Raw genomic sequence first — 22,608 nt, 5'->3', positions numbered from 1 at the left:
AATGAGTAGGTAAACATTTACAAAAGTTGTGCCGACGCAAGAAGTGGAGTAGGTCAGAAAAGATGACATAAAGTTTGACGGACAACCTTGGCAAAAGGAGAACGTATTGCCCGGCCCACGACGATCCATCAGGCATGCGGACGCATGAAGGGAGGGAATGTGGCCGAAACATTGCCCGATCGTTTTACGATCAAGCTACAGCTAAGCTCAGCAGAGAAGACTGCTGACTGACGTACGGTACGATCTTCTACAGGCACATCTAATATTTTCTCGTTAAATCGACGAGCACTGGCAACCTGGTGCTGGAAAATTGAATGCCCCTCCCTTGGCCTAAGTCCTTACCCAGTACACGGGCACTAATACGCCGACGTAACAGATGGCAACGCACGGGAGAATGTGTAGTCGCAGTAATACATTAATAATCTAATAATTAAAAATACAAAGACAAGCTACTTCATTGCATTCATAGAGGCTGTCGTTAAGACTGTAGATCTCTTATGCTACAGTATTCTAGTTACGAAGACCGAGGGCACACTGTATGTACTGTATGCCAGGCAACTAAGCCAACAAACTAACATCAATATTTTAGAGACATTTAAAAAATTGTCAATATGTTAAATCTCTCCTAGGCGTAAAAGAAACTGCGTAATATCTCCTCAAAAGTCTTATCTGCTAAGGCGAAAATTCATGGTCAATGTGAGAGAAGAAGCCATCAGATGCAGTCGAGCTGGCGTTTTGCATAATAGTGTGTTGGGTCTGTTTTATACATCCTTTATACCTCTGACCTGCCATATCCCAGAGATACAGTTACCCTCCTGGCAACGTATGCTGGCGACGTAGAGTATTATGGCAAGCTCGCCGTGTCGATTCGAAGCGTCTAAGAAAAACCCAAAACTTTTTCGGCCTTTATAGCGAATGGTCTAGCAGATGAAACATATTCATTAATGGTAATAAGTCCATAAAGCATACATGTAAAAGCGTTGCTCTGCAGAGCGATAGTGGCCCTTCTTTGGACTCTGTCGGACTCTAACATAATAAGACTCCAAAGGGTCCAAAACCACGCGTTGCGCACAATCACCAATGCGCTCTGGTATGCGAGAAACATCCCACAGCTAAGGATCAGATCAATTGCCATTAAATTCGCTACAACGATCGGCTTAGGCCCACATCAACCACTAGCGTTCACGGGTAAGCTGACAACTAAGCGACACGAGGACAAAAAGACGCGAGGTAGCACAGTAGCCAAAACTATTACCTAATCTTATTATTCTTAAAAGTTGTAATTATCATTGTTATGTTTCTATGTTATGTTCGTTGCCACTGTTAGTTCCTTCGTTTTCAAGCCATTTAATTGGTAGCATAACGTAAATAAAACAAGGAGAAACGCTATAGTCGACTTTACTCAGCTAGTGAAAGTGCGAACGAGACTCTTCACTACTGACAGTTTTGGCGGTTGTGGGCGTTAGAGTGGGCGTGGCAAAACGTTTTTCTGCAGATTGATAGAATTACATACTAACAAAAAAGATCCTGATCGAGAATATTTATACTTTATATGGTCGAACGCTTCTTCTGCCTGTTACATACTTTTCAACGAATTTAGTATACCCTCACAAAAGAAAAAATCAATCTGTTAAAATGTTAACTGTGATCACAGCTATAACAAACATGTTATTTGCATAATACATTTCATCTTTATATATCTAATATTGATCTTATCGCATAGATATTTAGTTAGACCGTTATATAAACAGCCAATCCTTCTCTTATTTGTCGTAGACAAACCTGCTAAGGTTGCTTCTAAGTGCAGTATTTGATATGACATAAAGCTTACTTAAAGTATTTATGTCCTGGGGTCTTCGGGTGTCCTCCCAGTAAACTTTATGGCCGCCACTGACCATTGGGCAAGTAAAGCTTACATGCTGGGGGTCGCTGTCCTTTAATCCTTCCCAGTTACTCGTGGATGTCGTTTGCCAATTTATTGATATAGTAACCAGGTATAAAACTGGGCTGAGTTGAAGGATACCGTCCGAAATACAGAGCACAAACGGGGCACATAGGCCCTCATGTAAGACTGTTTTCAATAGTGGACCACGGGATTAATGTCTTGCAAGAGACTAGAGGAGTATATTATGCCTTTGCTTAGGCACCCCTCAACTAAATTTCACAAAAGTGACACATAAAACATTTTGATACCATCTTCAAATGAAGTCAAACAAAAACATCTACAGTCGATATCAAAAAATCGAATAGTGCGGTATGATTACTACGTACTTTCAAACCCATCAATTAATTTAAGTAACAAAAGAACATGAAAAGGGTATACTATATTCGATGATCAACACTGTGGAAGTCATCGACCAAAAAGATTAGATACTAGGTGTGGAACATACACTTGAGTGTATGTTAGTGCTTCTGGCACTATACAAAGGATCTGAAAGGATCTACAAGCGAGACCAGCAAAGACAAAGTAACAGCACTGACTTTCCAAACAAGTGCAAAATTCAAGTAATCTTGCCACCAGATAGCGGCCGAAGAGTCACGCAGAAAAGCATTCATAAAAACGCACATATACAGATATATATATATATGTATATATATGTATATATATATATATATATATAAATATATATATATATGTATATGTATATATATATATTTAATATTGAATAGACGACCTTTACATAGTGTGTTTTTCTTTGTTTGTGTATATTACGTTTTTGTTCGGTTTCCATCAGCATAGCAACACCAAGACCCAACGCGTCGAGGTCTCATCGCTTCGGATGTTAGTGGATTTAATTTTGTCTCGTGACAATTTTATTTTCAAAACCCATCAATTAATTTAAGTAACAAAAAAAACATGAATTTTAAAATACCGATGTAACTAAAAGGAAATGTACCTCTTTTTATACCCGTTACACGTAGAGTAAAAGGGTATACTATATTCGATGTATGTTTTGCACCATATAAAGTATATATATTCTGATCAGAATCAATAGTCCATCTGGCCATATCCGTCTGTCCGAATGAACGTCTAGATCTCAGGCACTATAAAAGCTTGAAAGTTGAGATTATGCATACAGACTACAGAGTCATAGTCGCAGCGCCAGTTGACCCATGTTCCACGCGCACTCTAACGTCCGCAAACCAACCCAAGCTGCTACGCCTACAAACCAATCCCAAAGCTGCTACTCGACTATAATGTTCTTTCTTGATTTGTTATTATTATTATAATTTTATCAACCATACAAATGCCTATAATACGTTTAGTAATATATATATGAAATAATATGAATACAAAACAGAACAGTAGTTTCTAGTACAGTACATTTTTATAACAATTGAAAAAGCCCTCGTTGTATTGTCTCAAGTGACGGTTAATCTGTTATCAGCCCCTGCTTTCGGTTTTAGACTCTGCACTTTATGACATTCGCGCCGGAACCCTTGCCCTATATCTTATGCAGTAGGTCATTGGGGACAACAATCGTTTGAATAGCAACACTTGCTTGCTGGTTGCTTAAGCAGCCTGTTCAGCTTCCTAAGTTTAGCGCCACATGTGGACTTTATGTTCGGTTTATGCTGTTTCCAGGTAAGTCTCTTTTACAGGATCAAACCTAATATCTGAATCTGGGAAGATTGTGGGCCGCTAGGCCCAGGAATGATTTTGTCTCATTGAGAAGTTACTGTCTTGCAACTTGATTCTATTTATAGAAATGTTTCATCTGTTTGTCCGCTTGCCGTACGAGTCCACAAATTCCTGAGCCAACCTTGACGCCTTGATTCGACATGATGCCCGATTTGTTAAGACACTGAATATCTAAAATGAAAAGAGTACAAAACTACTAAGCTTATTGGTCGGTATGACTCGACGAGATTCTCCGGTTTCCCAAGCTTTCGTATCATCGATATCACAGCGCACTTCCATTAAGAGAGGAAGTGACGGATACGTAGCATAGAATTAAGTTGGAGAACAAGTAACAATATTCCCTTATTAGGCAATATACAAAACAATACACTCTAGATACTCTGATAGTGTACTCTTGCAGAGTCACAAAAATTATATACCGTTTGAAAGAGTTTCCAACCCAAGATCAGCTATCAAGAGTGCCTAGACCTCAGCCTAAAAGATAGATAGTCTATACCAGGCTTCGATGCGTTGATCTATGAAGATTCTAGTCAAGGTTTTAAGCTACATATTCCATCCAATTTCCGGAAAGCAGTAGTCGCATTTCCTGACACGGTTCGCTTGGAGTATTGCTCCTTTAGGGATTGTATGAAAAGCAATGCGCCATTAGCTACTCAGCTACAGAGCACCACCTTGTGATCACCAAAAGTCAGTCAATTATAGATTCCAGAGCTCCACATTTGGATTCAACCTATTATTACATGAGCCGCATAGCCCGACATCGTACAAAAGCTGCATGCTGCTTTTAACGTCCACAGTCGGTATATAGCTTCTACACTAAGTTTAAACAACTGCTGCTTTGGAGCACACTTGCGCTACCTAGAGGAGCGGAGACGTTACTACGCTCGCCAGCGAATTTCGCTTGGCTGACCAGCTTCCTGCTTGAGACCTTTTGACTCCACCACCTCGTCTCGTTCCGTTTATAACAGTGCTTACTTATATGTCAATCAATGTTCCGCTCCTTTAAAAAGAAAGTAGGCTCGATATTTTCGTGGTATTGCATAGTACAGTGCTTTTCCGAAACAATTTAAAAAATTAATCCCTTGTCAATTGCAACAAAATTAGGGTCGCCTTAATCGCTATGTCGATACACCAGACTGATTATCAGTCAACCATAGAATAATTATTAAACAAGAGAATGCTACTATAGTCGAGTTCCCCGACTATCAAATACCCGTTACTGCAAACGAGACATTTTCACATTTTTCTGGCGTGTTGATGGACGTGTGGACGATACAGTTTTGGACGGTTGGCTGGCGAAACAATTGTTGTGGCAAACAGTTTTTCGGCTAATCTATATATATAAAATTCTTTCTCCTCACTGACTGACTGATATATCACAGCCATGGCCAAACCACATGTCTTAGAGTCTTGAAGTTTTTTTTTAAAAATCAGAAAACAAATTTCCAGATTCGTATGGGTATTTTAATTTTCTAATTCCACCTGCAACTTATTTTTAAAAATAAAAAACATAAATTAAAATTGCATTAAATGTAAGCTCGCTAAGCAAGCATTAAAAACGTTTAATGCGTGTGTACGCATACATACACAATTTTAGCGACTGAAAGAGAGCCAGAAAAAAACAGTTAGACTCGACTGCAAAGAGAGCTATGGCATTTATTTTTGTTGTCGCTCCCGTGCGAGCAAAGTCGCGAATGTTGGTGTTGTTTTGTTCCCGGGAACGAAGCAGTAATTTATATTGCGTTCTTTGTCATACATACATAATAACGCTCCTTCAATTTACTCAACTCATATTCGTGATACTGAATTGAATCTGTTGGCAACGCGCACAATAGCGAGCCCTCTAGTTAAAAAATAAAAATAGAGTAATTTTTAATAATTATCTTAAAAATAAACTATGTCAGCTTCCTCGCAAGTGGACTTTGCGACTATTCTAATATGTCGGGCATCTTTTTATTGTTAAGATTCCTCCAGCAGTCAGCATGTCTTTGTCGTTTGGATTATCTGCGAGTCTGTTAATAAATAAACAGCTAACTTAAATGTTCTTTAAGAGAGAGGCCAGAAGATCTGAAGTTGGCAGTCATCAAATGTTAATATATTTTAAAACAAAATGGATGTGTAATCAGTTTAATTGGCGGTACACATCAAACAATGTGTAAATAGTGTGTATAATATTTATCGAAATTGATTACACTAAGGAACTTTGAGCTTGAATATATTTCAACGCATTACAGCACTGTAATCAGGGGCTTAGGAAGGCAGCTTCAAAAAATTTCAAAGAGCTGGGAGTTTTTTTCATGTTGATTTAATGTATATTCTTACTTCAGCTTTGTCATGATTCATCTTATAACTATAATTTCAAAATATTTTCAGTTTTCTTGTTTGCAATAAGAAGCAAATTTGCGCAAGCACGGACAAGCATGTTGTTTTAATGTATATTCTTACTTCAACTTTATCATGATCCATCTTATAACTATAGTTTCATAATATTTTCAGGATTCTTGTTTGCAATAAGAAGCAAATTTGCGCAAGCACGGACAGGCAAACAACAGGCTAATTATACTGATGTTGCAGATCAAGAATGTAAATATTTCACAGGGTCTTCATTTAGTATAACCTCTGCAAGGTTTGGATTAATATGAATTTAGCAATGTCTAAAATACTTACTTGTATGTTTAGTTCTAAGTTTTTCCACTGGCAAAACCTAGTAAATTTATCGCTAGAAAAAAAAAATGACAAGAAGATTAATTATACTTGTAAATATACGGTAATTATATGAGATATGAATATTCCATTCGTTTGATTATATTTCGGTTTAAAAAACTCAACAAATTAATTAGATACTCGCATTTGAAAATGTTAAATTTACATAAGCCCATGGATTTAAGAAATACTTTGCCCGCTAGCCTGTTATCGGCAATTAACAAGAGAGAACGCTATAATCGAGTTACCCGACCATCTGATAGCCGTACTCAGCTAGTGAAAGGGCGAAGGAGAAATTTCAACACACAGTTTTTGCCGTATTGTGGGCGTGCAAAAAGTTTTTTTGCAAATCGAGAGATATGGGTCAACTTGCTGCGTCTATGTGTCTGGAGTCTGAATACTCTTAACACTCAGACGGACGGACAATGCCAGTTCTAAACGGCTTCTCTACGGGAAAGAGGTATAAAAATGGTGAAAAAGTAGTTTTCCCTTTTTTGAAGTCCTATTTCTGCGAGTTCTTTCTTTATAGAACTAAAAACTCTCACTACGAAATACGCTCAGATAGCTTAGTGTTCCTTCTAAAAAGTGCTCTTTTGGATAGTTTCAATGGTCTTTATTCTTGGTTTTGATACAACTAGGATATCTTGTTTGATGTGGCATCCTCTTCTGCTTGGTTTTTCATGTTAATTTCACATACACTCGTAACTGGTATCAAGGAATTTGGCTGTTGAGGCTTAAAGGCTTAGTTGTCAGACAAGGGTGAACAGGTGCTAGACTCAAGGACTCTCCGCAACCGGCTTCCCCTGTCCTCCCGGCCGTTTCCGGCATTCGCCAATCCCTTGCCCTGACCGGCCATTTCCGCTAGATGCCTGTTCAGTTCCCACCGGTCCAGACTTACGCCACGAAGTCCATGTAGCAGTCGATCGCTCTTCGGCACGATCCTCCCAAATATACAAACTGAGGCTAAGTTCGGCTGTCAAGTCACTATCAGACTCCCCGTGTGAATGCCTGGGTCTTATCTCAATTAGTGTTGCATCAAGGAGTCTCAAACTAGCCGCGTTCTGCCTTTAAAGACCTCATATACCTGTAATTATTCGGTAACTTGCATGATCTCGACATAACCCGAAGATCTCACCATAGCGATCTTGTGGACTTTCACGGTTGAGTCTCTTTGTTCACTGATTCTCGATGACTGTCTTGCTTAGCTCTTGGCCGTGCATTTACGTATCCACCCCCATTTTTACCAAGACTATCCACCAGAACACTCCTCGAAATGCTCCGCATTTTGGCAGCTGCATAACGATGTTTTATAATTTAATTTTATAATTTAGTTTGTGTGTGAGTGTCTGTAGATAGGACGGGACACTGTTTTTATTCTGCCCAAACCCCTTACACGTGTTATACAGATCTTAAGGTATCGGTGATTTGGTGCAAAAGTATTATATATTCATCCGTTCGTCGACGCGTTATTGAGGTAACAGGGCCCCCCGCCATAAAAACCATTCCATCCAAACGTTTGAAATCGTAATACATTACGACATAATATAAAGAAGACAAATAAATGTTAAATAAATTAAGCAAATGGTTACACCGTTATATACGAATACCAAAACACACAACCAGGAACGCCGTCAGAGCCCGAAGTGTAACTTTTTAAATATTTTATCCGCTTCCTGATCCGTTTTAGGCGTTGTATTTCCAATTTCCAACAACTGGCTTTGGGAAAAGAAATTCTTTTGTGATTCGCAAAAAAACCAAACCTCCTTCCGGTCCGTGGTAACCCATTTTTTTTTTAAATTCGTTGATTTGTCTAATTTGTAAAATACTGCTTATTACTATAAAAATATAGGAAATAAAAATAAACAAAACAAGAGAGAACGCTGTAGTCGGGTTCCCCGACTATCTGATACCCGTTACTCAGCTAGTGGAAGTGCGAAGGAGAGTCTTCAACACACAGTTTTCGGCGGTTTGTAGGTGTTAGAGTGGGCGTGGCAACATGAATCGACAAACTTGCGCTGCTTCTATGTCTCTAGAGTCTGTATGCCTAATCTCAACTTTCAAGCTTTTGTCGTTCCTGAGATCTCGACGTTCATACGCACGGACAGACAGACGGACAGACGGACATGGCCAGATCGACTCGGCTATTGATTGTGATCAAGAATATATATACTTTATGTGGTCGGAAACGCTTCCTTCTTTCTGCCTGTTACATACTTTTCAACGAATCTAGTATACCCTTTTACTATACGAGTAACGGGTATAAACAGTGGGTAGGCAAATCAAGAACATCATGAAGCGTTGGCCTCTCCAGCCGAGCGCATACCAGCTTCTTCAAGAGAAACCGGCTCCGTCGACGAGGATATCGACGAGGATATCGACCGGAACGATGAAGGCTCCTCGGGTGGCTTTTGTGGCTTAGGGAGAAGCAGCAGTTTTGGGATCTTTCACTGGTTTGGGGAGACGACTTCGTTTAGGAACTTGGTGAACGCCTTCGCAAAGATGGCTGGCTGAAGGAAGAGAGCTAAGCAAAGCGCCCTGTTGGGATTGCCGTCGGGCCCGGATGCCTTGCCGTCCTTCAGCCGTTTCGCCAACTCCAGTATCTCCTCGCTGCTGACCGTGGCGTCTGCTTCGTCTCGGCCCTCTGCGGCTGAGTCGCGGGGGCGTAAACTGTCCATCCTGGGAAACCGATGCTCCACTATGCTGCCGAACTTCACAGGGTCGAGGGGCGTAGGGGCCCTCGTATATGCCTTCTTGACCACCAAGGCACTTTCCATGGGTCTCTGTCAGCTGCGTCGCATAGGTCGAGGGAGCATTCAGCTTTTAACGACCTTTATTCAGTGACGCTTGATAAAGAGAATCCTGTGATCCTCGCTGTGATGCGCGTCGTCGCTCCTTTGTCGTCCTTCTTCGCGTCGCTCTCGACGGCGTATCCGAGCCGGCTCGACTGGGGCTTAGGATGTTAAGGGACAGGGTGTATCATCCGTGAGATCAGCCAGAGCTTCTTACCGAACCACCTTGGTCGACTCCACCGTCCCTTCATGCGTAATATAGGCACTCGTCGCCCTTGCCAAAGGACCAACCTGCGGGCTCGACTGTGTCCGCACCTTCTGAGTCTGCTCCGACTGTCCAGCCGCACGCCTGTTTTCTGACTGCGCGACTCGCGCCCGCGCTTTCCGCTTGCTCGTATGACTTACGCCTGTTAGTCTTAACCGACTGCCTCAAGACGCGACTGCGTCGCCTTTTTATAGGCGCGGGGATCCCGTTATTTCCAACTCGTGTCCCTTTGCGCTTGTCCAAAGTCCACTCCGTTATCGTTCGACCTCTGTGCCCTTGACCGATTCGAGTCCAAGATCCAGCGCGGTACCGTTAGTTAACGGCTTCTTCGCTTTGTTGGGGTCCAGTCCAAGGTCCATTATTTAGCGTCTGACCTGACCGCCCTTAATTCCTCTCGCATCCCAGCCGTCTTCTCGGTTGCTAGGCCGATCTCCTGCACCCGAATTTGTGGGGAGTTTTAAGACAACATATAGATCTAAAAGGTAGTGCTTGGCAATGGTTGGGTGGATTTCCAGATAGCAGAGAGTTTTAAACTATTTAAGAAAAAATAAATTCACCTTCAACCAACATCAATAACCAGGTTATTCTTAAAAGACCTCTCATTAACAAAATAAATAAAATCTCTCTAGACAATAGAAATTTAATAAACAGCCTTAATTATGAAGGAGACGTTCAAAGGGATACTAATACTACATTAATGTTTCATATTAAAATGCTGGAAGAGGAAATTCTTGATCTTAATCAGGCCATACAGCGAGCAAAAACAGACATTAGCAACCCTTAAAGACCACGAGATCAATGAAGTTAAAATAAATATTATATCAGAATCAATTACCTTTGACAGATTTTGACGAAGCCATACACATAACAGAATGTTAATCTATATTGTAAAATTCCCTGTAACCAATACCAAGCTATGAGAAGAAATTCTATTTACTTTTTTTTCAAACTTTTTGCGTTTATTATAGGATCATCTCTTATTGTGGGACAAACAATAATTATTTAGATCTTTCTATCTTCTATCTTCTATCTTTATATAATTTATAATTTGAAATAATTGTATTAGTTAAAAACGGCACTAGGATTTCTTTGCTGGGCTGAAGAATTTTTGCGCTTCAGTCTAATCTGACTCCATACACGCGTAAGCGACTTTGCGAGACGATTTTAGTCCTTTTAGATTCTATATGTCACTGCGTCTATCTAGGTGAGATATATTACTACATACGTCTGATTGTGGGATGAATGTATTGTTTGGAGTACATGGTGGGCAGGTTTGTCTATTCAGTGCGAATGTTACATGTCTGCTTTTGGTCTCGTTTATCTTAATGCGCCAGTCCGCAAATCATCTTTCCACTATTTTAAGATGACAGTCAAGTTTTTCTGTTGCCTTTGCTGTGCATTTAGATCGGCTGAGTATTGCGGTATCGTCAGCAAACGTAGAGGTTGTGAGCTGAAAGTTTGTAGGCATGTCTGCTGTGTATAGGGTGTAAAGAACGGGGCCCAGCATACTACCTTGAGGGACTTCAGTATTGATAACGCGGTCGTGTGAATTCCTGATCACTCTTTTGAAGAGATAAGATTCGTACACTTTGTGGGTATTCTGGGGAAGAAGTTTTGTTATCGTGTACATTAGTCCTTTCAGCCAGACTCGAACAAATGCTTGTGCGACATCTAAGGTTATAGTTGAGCAGTATTCCCGGTACTCACAAGCAGTACGAATTTCGTTTGTGATGCGATTGACCTGTTCGATCGTTTTATGATAGGAGACTGATTTGTCTGTAGGATGAGGCTTGCGTTTTGTCTTTGCCTGGCTTGGGAATCCTCACTACGACCGCCTTCTTCCACCTTTGGGGATAGTATATAAGTTTCGTAATAGCGTGAAGGCGTTTGCATAAGGTGAGAACCGCACACGGTGGGAGTTCTTTAATAATTTTTGGTGTCACCAAGTCGTGCAGGTGATTTTTGGGCTTAAGATCTTTTACTATAGATGCTATCTCGCTTTGGCTAAGTTTTTCGGATTAATTGGTTTTTTTTTTTCTCTTCTTATTTATTCAACCTTCCCTTTTACTTAAAATAGGATGTATAGGGTGTATAGAATTGGACCTAATACACTTCCTTGGGGCACTCCAGCTTCTATAGTACAATCGCTTGAAGTGCTTGAACTACATCCAACCGCGAACACTCCTTTGTATAAGTAAGACTTTAGAAGCTTATGTAAGTTTTGAGGCAGCAGTTTGGTTATTTTAAACATAGGTCCATTCAACCATACCCTATCGAATGCTTGTGCAACGTCTAAGAATAAAGCTGTACAATATTCACGATGCTCAAAAGCAGTGCGAATTTCCGTTGTGATGCGGTTAACCTGCTCAATAGTTCCATGTTTTGCCCGAAAACCAAATTGGTGCGATGGCAGTGTGTCGTGTGTTTTAAGGTGGGGACTGATTCGTAGCAGCAGTACTTTTTCAAATAACTTGGAGAGACAAGTAAGTAGGCTTATTGGCCTGTATGATGATGGCTGTGTTTTGTCTTTCCCAGGCTTAGGGATCATAACTATAACTGATTTCTTCCACTTTTGAGGTAAGTATTCGATTTTGGTAATAGCGTTGAAGAGTAGGCAGATTTGTAGAACTGCACACATTGGAAGCTCGATGATCATTTTCGGTGTTATTAAATAGAAGCCAGGCGATTTTCCAGTCTTCAGTTGCTCTCTAATGACTTTCGTTATTTCGCTTGGCCGGAATTCTATGGGATCTTGTGGTGCTAAGTCAGATGCAGTTAAGGGTGGGAGAATAAATGAGTTAATGGCTGGATTTGGTTGGAATACCTTTTTGAGGTGATCAGCGAAGACTCTTGCTCTGTCCATGTCACTACGAGACCAGTTTCCGGTAGAGTTACGGAGGGGTACGACAGTTTCTGCTGGTACCTGCAGATTCCTGTGGGCTTTCCACAATGCGTTTTTTGTGCTGGTGGGCGTGCGATTCTCGACGTAACGCAGTTGTGCGTCCGCTTCTTTTTTCTTAAGCGCTTTAGTAAGTCTGCGAGAAGCTGCTTTTAGTCTACTCTTTGCGCCAGGTGATCTGTGCTCCTGCCACTCCCTTCGAAGTCGTCGTTTTTCAAGCACAAGCAAATCAGTATCCCTACTTGTCATGTTAAACTTTATACTGCATGAGTGGGTACCTTGTGAAGTTGATGCTTTTGCTGCTGCAACTAGTGTTGATTCTAGGTCACCAGCAAACTGATCAATGTCTTGCTCTACTTCAAAGGGGCTTGAAAAGTCGGTATGGCAACAAACATATTTTTTGTACCTCTCCCCACTAGTCCTGCTGCTTGTAAGCCTATACGGCCGCTCGATGTGTTGCAGCTGGTACATAAGATGAAGGAGCACAGGGCAGTGATCAGATGAAAGTTCTGCAAGTGCGTAAGCTGTAATTATTGATTGGGATATCCTCTTAGTGATGGCAAAGTCAATCAAATCTGGAAGGTTCTTAGGATCTCCTGGCCAGTATGTAGGCGCACCCGGAGAAACATAATTAAGCTTGCCTTCCGGTTTAATAATTGCGTTGTACAGCTGTTTTCCTTTTGGAGTCGCTATTCGAGATCCCCGGTACATGTGCTTGGCTTTCCAATCGCTAGATGCAACAAACCTTTCATCAAGCGAGTCGAAAAGTGTTGTGAATTTGTCCTCAGATATTGTGAAGCGGGGTGGGCAATAGACAGCAGCCAGAATGTGGTCACCGTTATAGCGTTGGAGGCTTATAGAGGTTTTTGTAGGCAGTATTCTTGCCAATTACTAAGAAAGTGGTGCTTAATTCGGGATCGGATTAGTATGCCAGTGCCTCCATGGCCTTGCCTTCCGGGTGATTTGTAAAGTAAAATTGTTATCCTGATATTTGAAAATGTTTCTTTTCTGTAAGATGAGTCTCTGAGAGTAGCATAACATCAATGTTTCTGTCAGCTAAGAACTAAGCAAGCTTGTGTCGCGAAACGCTTGTAGCGTTCCAGGTTGCTATTATTAAGGGAGTCATTCAGGCATGCTTACGATTTGGATTTAAAATCAAAAAATTTGTTCTCCGGTTTTCAAATTCGTAAGAATTGTTCGATTTGTAAAACGGACACTTTTGTTTGGCCGAAATAAAAAGTAAATGTCTTTTTTATATCAAATCAGATATTATTTACTAAGGGAAAAAAATAATTTACTCAGTGGTATATTGATGTTAATTGTACATCACCACAAGATCATTCTGCCTTTTAGGTATTTTATGAAATTTATTTCTTACCCTAGCTCAGATTTAACAAACAAAATGTTGCCATCGGCAACAACAATTTTCGATTTGGCAACGGGTCGATAAGTACGCCGGCAAAAGCTATCGCGAAGGTTGCCATACCGTGAAACGGTAGGCAGGTGAAACGAAAAGGTGAAACGAAAAAGGCAGGTAAATATAATTATAAAATATAAAAGAATTTATTAATTAATTTAAAGCAGGGCCAAAAGTATTGTTTGTATAAAATGCTATTTAATTTAACTGCTTAAGTGGTCAAAGTGCAGTAAAAATGTAATTGCGAACATCGGAATTAGAACTGTGAAAAAGGTGGCAGCTCTAGATTTTCTAATTTTTTCACATTGTTAAATTATGACTAAAGAAAAAAATATGCTGTTTGAGCAGCAAGAAGCGATGAGAAACGAAACACTCCGATAGAAAAAATTTTGCACCTAAAAACGAAATCAAAAGATTTGGCCCACATCGAAGTCGAATAAAAATAACGATTACCGGAGCATGCCTGATTATGCTTTTTAAAGAAACGAGCTCTTGCATAGTTGCTTGCATGAATGCCATAAAGTCTTTAATGCTTTGCTACATCGAAAGCACAATCGGTTCAATTCCAATTGACTGCTGTTGCATGTTCTCGTGATTGTATGTTTCATGAATGGGGTTGTATGCTGATTTGACTCTGACTTTAGTGTACTTGCAAAGGAAAAATTTGGCATTGTTAGGTATCTGCCAGACGAAAGAATATAAGTTGTAGTCGGTTCCGTTACTTTGTGAATTGCTGGTATGGTACGATCACGAGCTGAAGCCACGCGTTTGTTTAGGCGACTCTTAAGTTCCTTGTAAACAATGCATCCTCGCCAGTTGGCTGTGTGGTTTTCGCAACAGTTGCTGCATAATTTAATTGAGCTGTCATCCTTGTTCTTAGGACAGTTTGCGGTACTGTGAGCATCCCTGCAAATGACGCAGATAGATTTTAGGGTGCAGTACGCTTTGGTGTGGCCGTTAGTGCACTGCACAGGCTGCTTGCGCTTGTGTGGCTCTTCGATGTTTATTCTGCGGTGCAGTAGAAACTGTAGTTTAAGAATAGGATGTACTTCATTTTTGCTGATTTTTTGACTCGATGGCTCCAGTTCGACTTTGAAGAGTGGCTGCGGCTCTTTCTTCCTGTTAAGAATGTTGATCACCGTTTTTGCCTTAAGGTTTTTCTCCTTTAGTGCCTCGATAATTTCGGATGGGGTCACTGATTATTCAATTCCTTTAATGACAACCTGCAATCTTTTGGCACTTTTACGCTGGTAGGTATAGTAACTCTTTCCAGCTTCATCCAGGTACTTGGTCACTGATCGATGGCTAGACTCATCCGGAGTCTGCACTTTCGTTTCATGTATGTTTCCCTTGGTAAGAGGTATAACGTAGAACTTGTTTTCTCCGATGATCGTAGCTAGTTTGTTAACCAGTGCACTTGAGGTTTTCTCTCGTATAAATATTGGTGGCGGCTTAATCTTCTTCTGCTCCTGTTCTTTGATTGGACGCACTTCGCAGTCATCCAGTAGTGCAAACCTATTTGAAGTTGAGTTGTCAACGTTGGTGCGATTTATTTTCGGCTGATTGCCAGCCTGTTTGTGTTGTGGGCTTAGCTTTCGCTTTATTTGAATGTAGCGATCCAGCCCTGTTTGACACAGTTTTGTGTTTTGTTTTGGTTCTTGTCCGCTTTTGTTTTCTAGAGTCGGAGAGGTTGCACTTGCTTTGGTTCTTGTTGATTCAGCAGAAATGTACACAGCTCTCGGTTGTTGTTGCTATGGGTGCAGTTGCAGTAGATATCGAAGTTACTGTGCTGGTAGCTACAGAACTTGACACCGTTTGCAATGAGGAGAGCGCGACAGAGACGCTCTCAATGCGTTCGGGTTCACATCGTGCAGTCATAAGCATTGGTGAGCAAGACCGGGATCGTTTGCTATCTGCAGGTGCTAGGTCATTGACCCGATGGATTGTTTGGCACTCGCGGGCGTCAGACACGACGGTGAGGTATGCATTGTTTCGTTGGAGGGAGAGCCGGCGCTAGTCTTGCTCTTTTTGCCGCTGAGCGCGCAAGTCGCGTTGGCTCATTTTGGAACTGTCGATTTGTTTGTTGTCTGTTTAAACTAGCTTTTGTTTTAATTTAATGTTTCCACACACAACAAATATTATAGGTTAGCAATTTAACATTGCTAATAGCGCCTTTTCGCTGATATTTGTAATTTATTTTGTATTTATATTTGTATTTGGCGGTTTGTGGGCGTTAGAGTGGTCGTGGCAAAACGATTTTTAGCAAATCGAGGAAAATTTCACAAGATAACCAAAAATGTGAAAGAATAGAGTGGCAAAAAGTTTTTTGGCAAATCGATAGAAATTTGCAATACTAATAAAACAAATAAAAAATATCAAAATATTTTTAAAAATTTTAGGCGCGGCAGTTTTGGGCAGTTTGTGGCCGTGGGTGTGTGTGGGTCAACTGCGCTGCGTTGACTCTGGAATCTGCATGGTTAACCTCAGCTTGTATAGTTCCTGAAATCTTGACGTACTTACGCACAGACGGATGGACGGACGCACATGGCCAGATCGACTCGGCTATTGATCAAGAATATATATACTTTATATAATTGGAAACGCTTCCGTCTGCCTGTTAAATACTTTTAGTATACCCTTTCACTCAAAGAGTAACGGGTATAAACACTACAAATGAAAGAGAACCCTTTCTGATTACAAAGCAGAAAGAGATCAATCTATTCCGATACGTTTCTATAAAGTGCTTTGACAGAAAAAGGTATTAGCCTGCACTCTGATAGGTTAGGTATTAAAGAACCACCAGACGAGCTGTGCCGACGGCGTACATGTAATGGAACGCAAGTGAAATAAGTTTAACGGTCTCCCCAAGTTGCGGCGCAGCACCCAAAACATGGGAACCGTCATGACTGAAAACTCTTACATAAAGAAAATATCTGAATTAAGGCGGAAAGTTCCTTTAGAGAGCGAACACAAATATTTTTGCAGTCGCTTTGTAGGAATATAAAGACAATTCTGTTTATATCCATTAAATATTTATTTACAGTGATGTCTAAGGTAATGAAATACATTTTTTTTTTCAATAGTGTAAATTATATTTCATAAATTTTTATAAGGATCTTGTAAGTTATATCGACTGGCAAAAATCCTCCATCTGAACACTCCGAGGGCGCCGGCTGGGCAATGGGCATTGCATTATCCCGGACAACGAGTAATGCATTGCTACAGTGTCTAGCTAAGTGTCTAGCTAAGGCAACGATTCAATTCCTTCCGCTCGAAAGCAGGAGGAAATTAACCATTTCCCATGGGCGAGGTGTCTGGCGGTTAGGCATAAAACGCATCGGGGAGCAAGCGGCGACGCGGAGAAAGCGAAGAAGCCCGAGAAGAGGCTTAAAGTCAGTGAGGCGACCAAACGAAACTTGATCGTGGCACTCATCGACAGAAGCGATGAAGCCGACAAGATGACCGAGCCGCGGTGGAAGTTGGTGCATGCGCGACTCGTTGAGTCATTGTTTGCACGGATGGAGGAAGCTCCTGAGGCCCCCATGCCCACTTTTGATGGTGCCGGGTGGCTGAACGGGGTCAAAATCCCGAAGTGCATGGATGACCCGACGAGAAAGTGGCTGACGCAAACGGTCTGCCAATTGGAGGCGTTGTGGGAGGGGGTAGCTGGAGGTGGTGGACAGGGAGCTAATCCCTTTCATTCCTAAGGCGAAGGTTCTCTTTTCCATCGCAATTAAAGGGGACCGGGCGCTGAAGCTACTGCAGCGGCAGAATCCATCACCCAAGGAGGGGGGCCAGAGAGCAGTCCTTTAGATAAATAAGGAGGGGGAAGACATCCTATATCCAAGGTACGGGAAGATGGCGTGGGGCATGGGGAGCGTGTACCTGCGCCTCAAAAACCGATATCCGGGGATAAGGATGCTCACACCCTGAAGGCAGGCGAGGTGGAGAAGGACCTAGGTCTGGAAACCATCGCGGAAGCCGCACAGGGACTTTCGCTAGGCGAGACGGATGATGAGGACGGAGACCTAACGTTGACAGTCAACCCGAAGAATGCAGATGAGCCCAGTACCCATGCCACTGAGGGTGCTGCAGCTCAATCTTCATAAAAGCAAGGTCGCGTCGGCGGAACTCCTCATCGCCCTTGAGCAAGGGTCCGCCGACATAGCTTTGGTCCAAGAGCCATGGATTGCCTCGGGCAATGCCGTCGCCAGACTAAAGTCCTCTAATTACAACCTCTTCTACACACCATCGGTAATCGTACTTGTGCGGAAGGCCCTGCATGCTAACCTAATGTCTCATTACAGCACGGATGACCTGACTGTTGTGATGCTGGAAAGCAAGAGGAATCGCCTTTTGGTAGCTTCCTGCTACATGGCACATGACAGAACGGTCCCACCGGAGCAACACAGGAGCATTGTGGTAGCCAGCCCGAACGACCAACAACTGATCGTGGGTGCAGAGGCCAACGCGCATCACTGCGTATGGGGTAGCCCCGACATTAACGACAGAGGTGAGTCACTCCTAAACTTTTTACTATCAACCAACCTATGCATAGCTAACGTGGGGGAAGAGCACACCATTGTAGGCCCCACCTCCTCGAACGTGCTAGACCTAACACTCGTAAGGGGACAAAGTACTATGGTTTCAGAATGGAGAGTCCAATTCCTATGCGACTTCGAACACTCTCCCAAACCGACCTCCTTCAGAAGAGAATCTTGACACGACTCGCGACTGGGCCGGGCCTAGTAAAATCCGCTGAAGATATAGAAAAGTCCCTAGAGACCCTCTCCAGGGAATTGTTAGATGCGAAACGCGCAGCATGCCCGACATCTAGAGCCAGGAAAGGGACCTGGCCACCCTGGTGCAAGGGCAATCTTTCGCTTCTACGTAATAACCTCCGAGATTTTTTTTAAAATCGCCAAAGACGCGAATAATGATATAATCAATGGGGAATACAAGATCCTACTCAGGGATTACAAGAAGGAAATACGAAGGGCACACAGAAGCTCGTGGAGAAACTTCTGCTCGAATATCGAGACGGCCCCAGAAACGGCTAGCTGCTATCGAAGCAGCCAACCATACAGAGTCAGCTCAAACGCGATGACGGACAGTGGGCTGAGGGCAGCGAAAGGCCCTAACAGCACTAATGCATGCTCACTTCCCAGGATGTACCGAGATATCCGATGCAAACAAGCACCAGGACCTCGTAACTGGAGAAGAGCATCTCCCAACAGATCTAATATCCTCTAGAAGAATCCAATGGGCCATAGACTCCTTTGCGGGAATAAAAGCACCGGGACTAGATGGAATATTTCCAGCCATGCTACAGGTGACTAAAGAAGTGATCACCCCATGGCTATACTCTATACTCACAGCGTGCCTAAGCACGGGCTATATCCCTGTCCAATGGAGGACCTCTAGGATTGTCTTCCTGCCAAAAGCAGGGAAGTGCAGCCATATGAGCCCCAAGGATTACAGGCCGATTAGTCTCACCTCTTTCTTACTCAAGACGCTAGAAAAGCTGCTGGACATATACATCAGAAATGATGCAGGACGAATACTGTCATCTAAACAGCATGCTCACACGAAAGATAAATCAGTGGAGACGGCACTACACTCATTAGTAGCCACCATTGAGAAAGCCCTGCATAACCAAAAATATGCTCTCGGAGTGTTTGTGGATATATCCGGAGCATTCAACAACGTGACCACAGACGCTATTATGACCGCCTAGAAGCGGCCAACAAGCCCCCCGCTATCAAAGATAACAGTTTATGCTGACGACATAAGCATAATTATCACGGGAGTCTGTCCATCGACACTCAGCTCGATTATGGAATCAACGCTCAGGGAGATATGTGAGTGGGCGAAGAGGGTAGGACTCACCATAAACGCGGACACGACGGACCTCATTCTCTTTACCAAGAGATACAAGGTGCCGCTATGGGTCCCCCCGAAGATTAACTCATCCAGGCTAACCCCGAAGATACAAGTGAAGCACCTTGGAATTGTTTTAGACAGCAAGCTGACATGGAAGCCCAATGTACTAGAGAGGGTAAAAAGGCCACCATAGCGCTATATGCATCCAAGAAGATGCTTAGCAGCACATGGGGCCTTTCACCCGCTCTAATGCACTGGGTTTACATCCGGTGGTGCGTCCAACTCTGATGCTTGGAGTCTTAGTGTGGTGGCAGGCTATGAAAAAGAAGACTTACAACAAGCTCATGGAGAAAACCCAGCGGCAGGCACTGCTCTGCATAACAGGGGCGCTGAGGTCAACCCCCACAAAAGCACTTGAAACTATAGTTGTAGTTGATCCCCTAGACATCCACGCGCAAATGATCGCAGGAAAGGCCACACAACGCCTAGTTGCATCAGGGAATAAGTCCCTACAAGGACTCGGGCATAGTTCAATTGGTCGAGACATGAGCAGCATATCTGACTACATAGTCACCAGAACGTGCCCGGATGTAAGAACAACGACATTCATGGAACCAGACGACTGGAAAACAGGTCAGGACCATGCCCAACACCTCAATATATACGCGGACGGCTCCATGATGGATGGAGGAGTTGGAGCGGGCATATACTGTACAGACCCTGAAATGAGGCTGTCGTATAAGCTACTAAGCCAATACAGCATATTCCAGGCGAAAGTATTCGCAATAGGGAAAGCAGCAGAGCTTGCGCTGAGCATTGACCGCCCACATGAAGCGGTCAACTTGTTCGTAGACAGTCAAGCGGCGATAAGATCCATGCAATCGTCAGCGGTCAGTTCCAAAAGTGTACTGGCAAGCAGGAAGGCACTAGATATTCATAGCACGACCACGTCAGTGAGGATCTACTGGGTTCCCAGCCACCAGGGCTTCGATGGTAATAAGACGGCAGACGAACTTGCTAAGGAAGGCGTTGGACTGGCGAAAGAAAGATCGCGAACTGGAAAGACGGGCCGCGCACGAGCCAAAATCAGATGAAGAAGAAGAGCGCAACGTAAAACTCAGTCACTACGTGCTGCATCTTCCAAGGAAAGACTGCAGACTGTTAGTGGGAATTCTTACAGGTCACTGCCTAACTGCCAAACTGGGCATTACTGACAACGACAGTGTGTGACGAATCCGAGGCAATTGAAACCTTGGAGCATCTCATTTGCAAGTGTCCGGCCCTAACAAGGGCAGGAAGAAGCCAGGCGAACTACTTGCCTTCGCGAAAAATACCTCGATCCTAAAGGATTTCGAAAACCGCGAAAACATTCTCTTGGTCCATAAAGAAATATTCGGACAGCTATGGGCCAATGCCTATGCGCGGTCCCGTAAGGTCCTTCCGACCGAACCTAACCTTGTAAGTTATATCGCCATTGACATCATAATTTGTCTAAGTGATGTTGAACACAATTTTAGTCTGAACAAACCAATCATTTTTTTACTCGAGAGTGTTTTTAGTCGTCGATGAACTAAAATCTTTTCGAAATTTAACAGGGTTAAACCGACTCCAAAAATCAAAATTCGTAATTTTCACAAAAAATTCGTTGTAATTTCTGTCAAAAAGAATCTACAAATTTTTTTGAGTCTATACAGAATAATTTTTTATGCTCTTTATAGTAAATGATAGATGATGAAAATCGGTTCAGTAGGTTTTTGTTATCATAACCTAATACGATCAAATTAAAAATTTAATTTATATATTGTTAAATAAACTGTTGTTGACTCGAGAGTCATTTCTCGATATTAAGTTCTCGGGATTCAATAGTCGAGATTCAATTCTTGAGATTCCCGTCTCCAGATTCTTTTCTCGAGATTCTATTCTTGCGAAGAACCCTGTTCAAAAGAAAAGTGCCGAGGGGAGCGAAGACTCAATCCTGCAACAAACCCCTGGATACTAGAACATAGACTGGAAGGATCAACGACCATCATAAGGAATACTCTTGAAGAATCTCTACAATCCTAACGACTCAGAGGAGTCTCAAGATGGGCGGCAAGGAGTCTAAGGCATCCGAAAACACCGCCAACGTGATCAACACTCTGGAAGTCATCTACCACAAAGATTAGATAATAGGTGTGCAACTTATACTTGAGTTCATCGCCGTGATGTTAATATTGCTGGCACTATTGAAACTAGTAAGGATCTACAAACGATCAGTGCTTTGGCGTCGGGATTATCACCATACCCTGAAATGGATCGTATTCAGTATTCCGCAACACTAATAGTGCATAGCGCGGGAAACGGAGGCCGCTTAGCAGATATAGTCAAAGCAGTGCAGTCAATGAAAACTCACTTGCCTACTACCAAACATAACATAAAAGCCGGCAAAACAAATAAACAAAAAACAAGTAAACCGGTGCATATTTTTGTTGTATGTTGATATCAGTCTTCTCTATATTTTTATATATACATATATTCTCGTGCCAATTTTTTTTTTATACGATTAGTAAATATATGTAAATTAATGGTATCTAAAGGGTGTTAGGTATAAAAAAAGATGTTATTGTTAGCCTCTTCCAGGCAATATATTTCATTAAAAGAAATTAGTTAACGAAAAGTGGAGTAGGTCATAAACGATGACATAACGTTTGACGGACAACCTTGACATTTATTTGCTTACTTATCTTTACGCTCATCTTCGTACAGAGCATTAGGAGAAACAAACTCTCTCATTTTTAATCTCAGTCGTCTACATACTCCGCCTGCATATAAACGTTTTTGCGCTAATTTGACACTTTCGCTGTCAAATTACAATTAACTAAGAATACTATTTGAACAATAAGTATTGTTAAATCAAAGCCTAATGAAAAAGCTCATTAGCTAAAAATTTGGTGACCCTGGCGTGATTTGTGCATAAGAAATAATATATCCTAATGCAAATCGCGAAATACATAAATATCGGCAAATAAT

The 22,608-nt window shown here is 42.2% G+C and overlaps 1 pseudogene; it reads right to left on the bottom strand.

The window, feature by feature from the left end:
• Positions 1 to 22,608, bottom strand: part of LOC120320445 — a 133,128-nt pseudogene that overhangs the window by 58,891 nt on the left and 51,629 nt on the right.

The sequence above is a fragment of the Drosophila yakuba genome, unplaced genomic scaffold (genome assembly GCF_016746365.2).
Source record: "Drosophila yakuba strain Tai18E2 unplaced genomic scaffold, Prin_Dyak_Tai18E2_2.1 Segkk50_quiver_pilon_scaf, whole genome shotgun sequence".
NCBI lineage: Eukaryota > Metazoa > Arthropoda > Insecta > Diptera > Drosophilidae > Drosophila > Drosophila yakuba.
The sequence above is the reverse complement of the archived record's forward strand: the minus strand, read 5'-3'. Positions and strand labels throughout refer to the sequence as shown.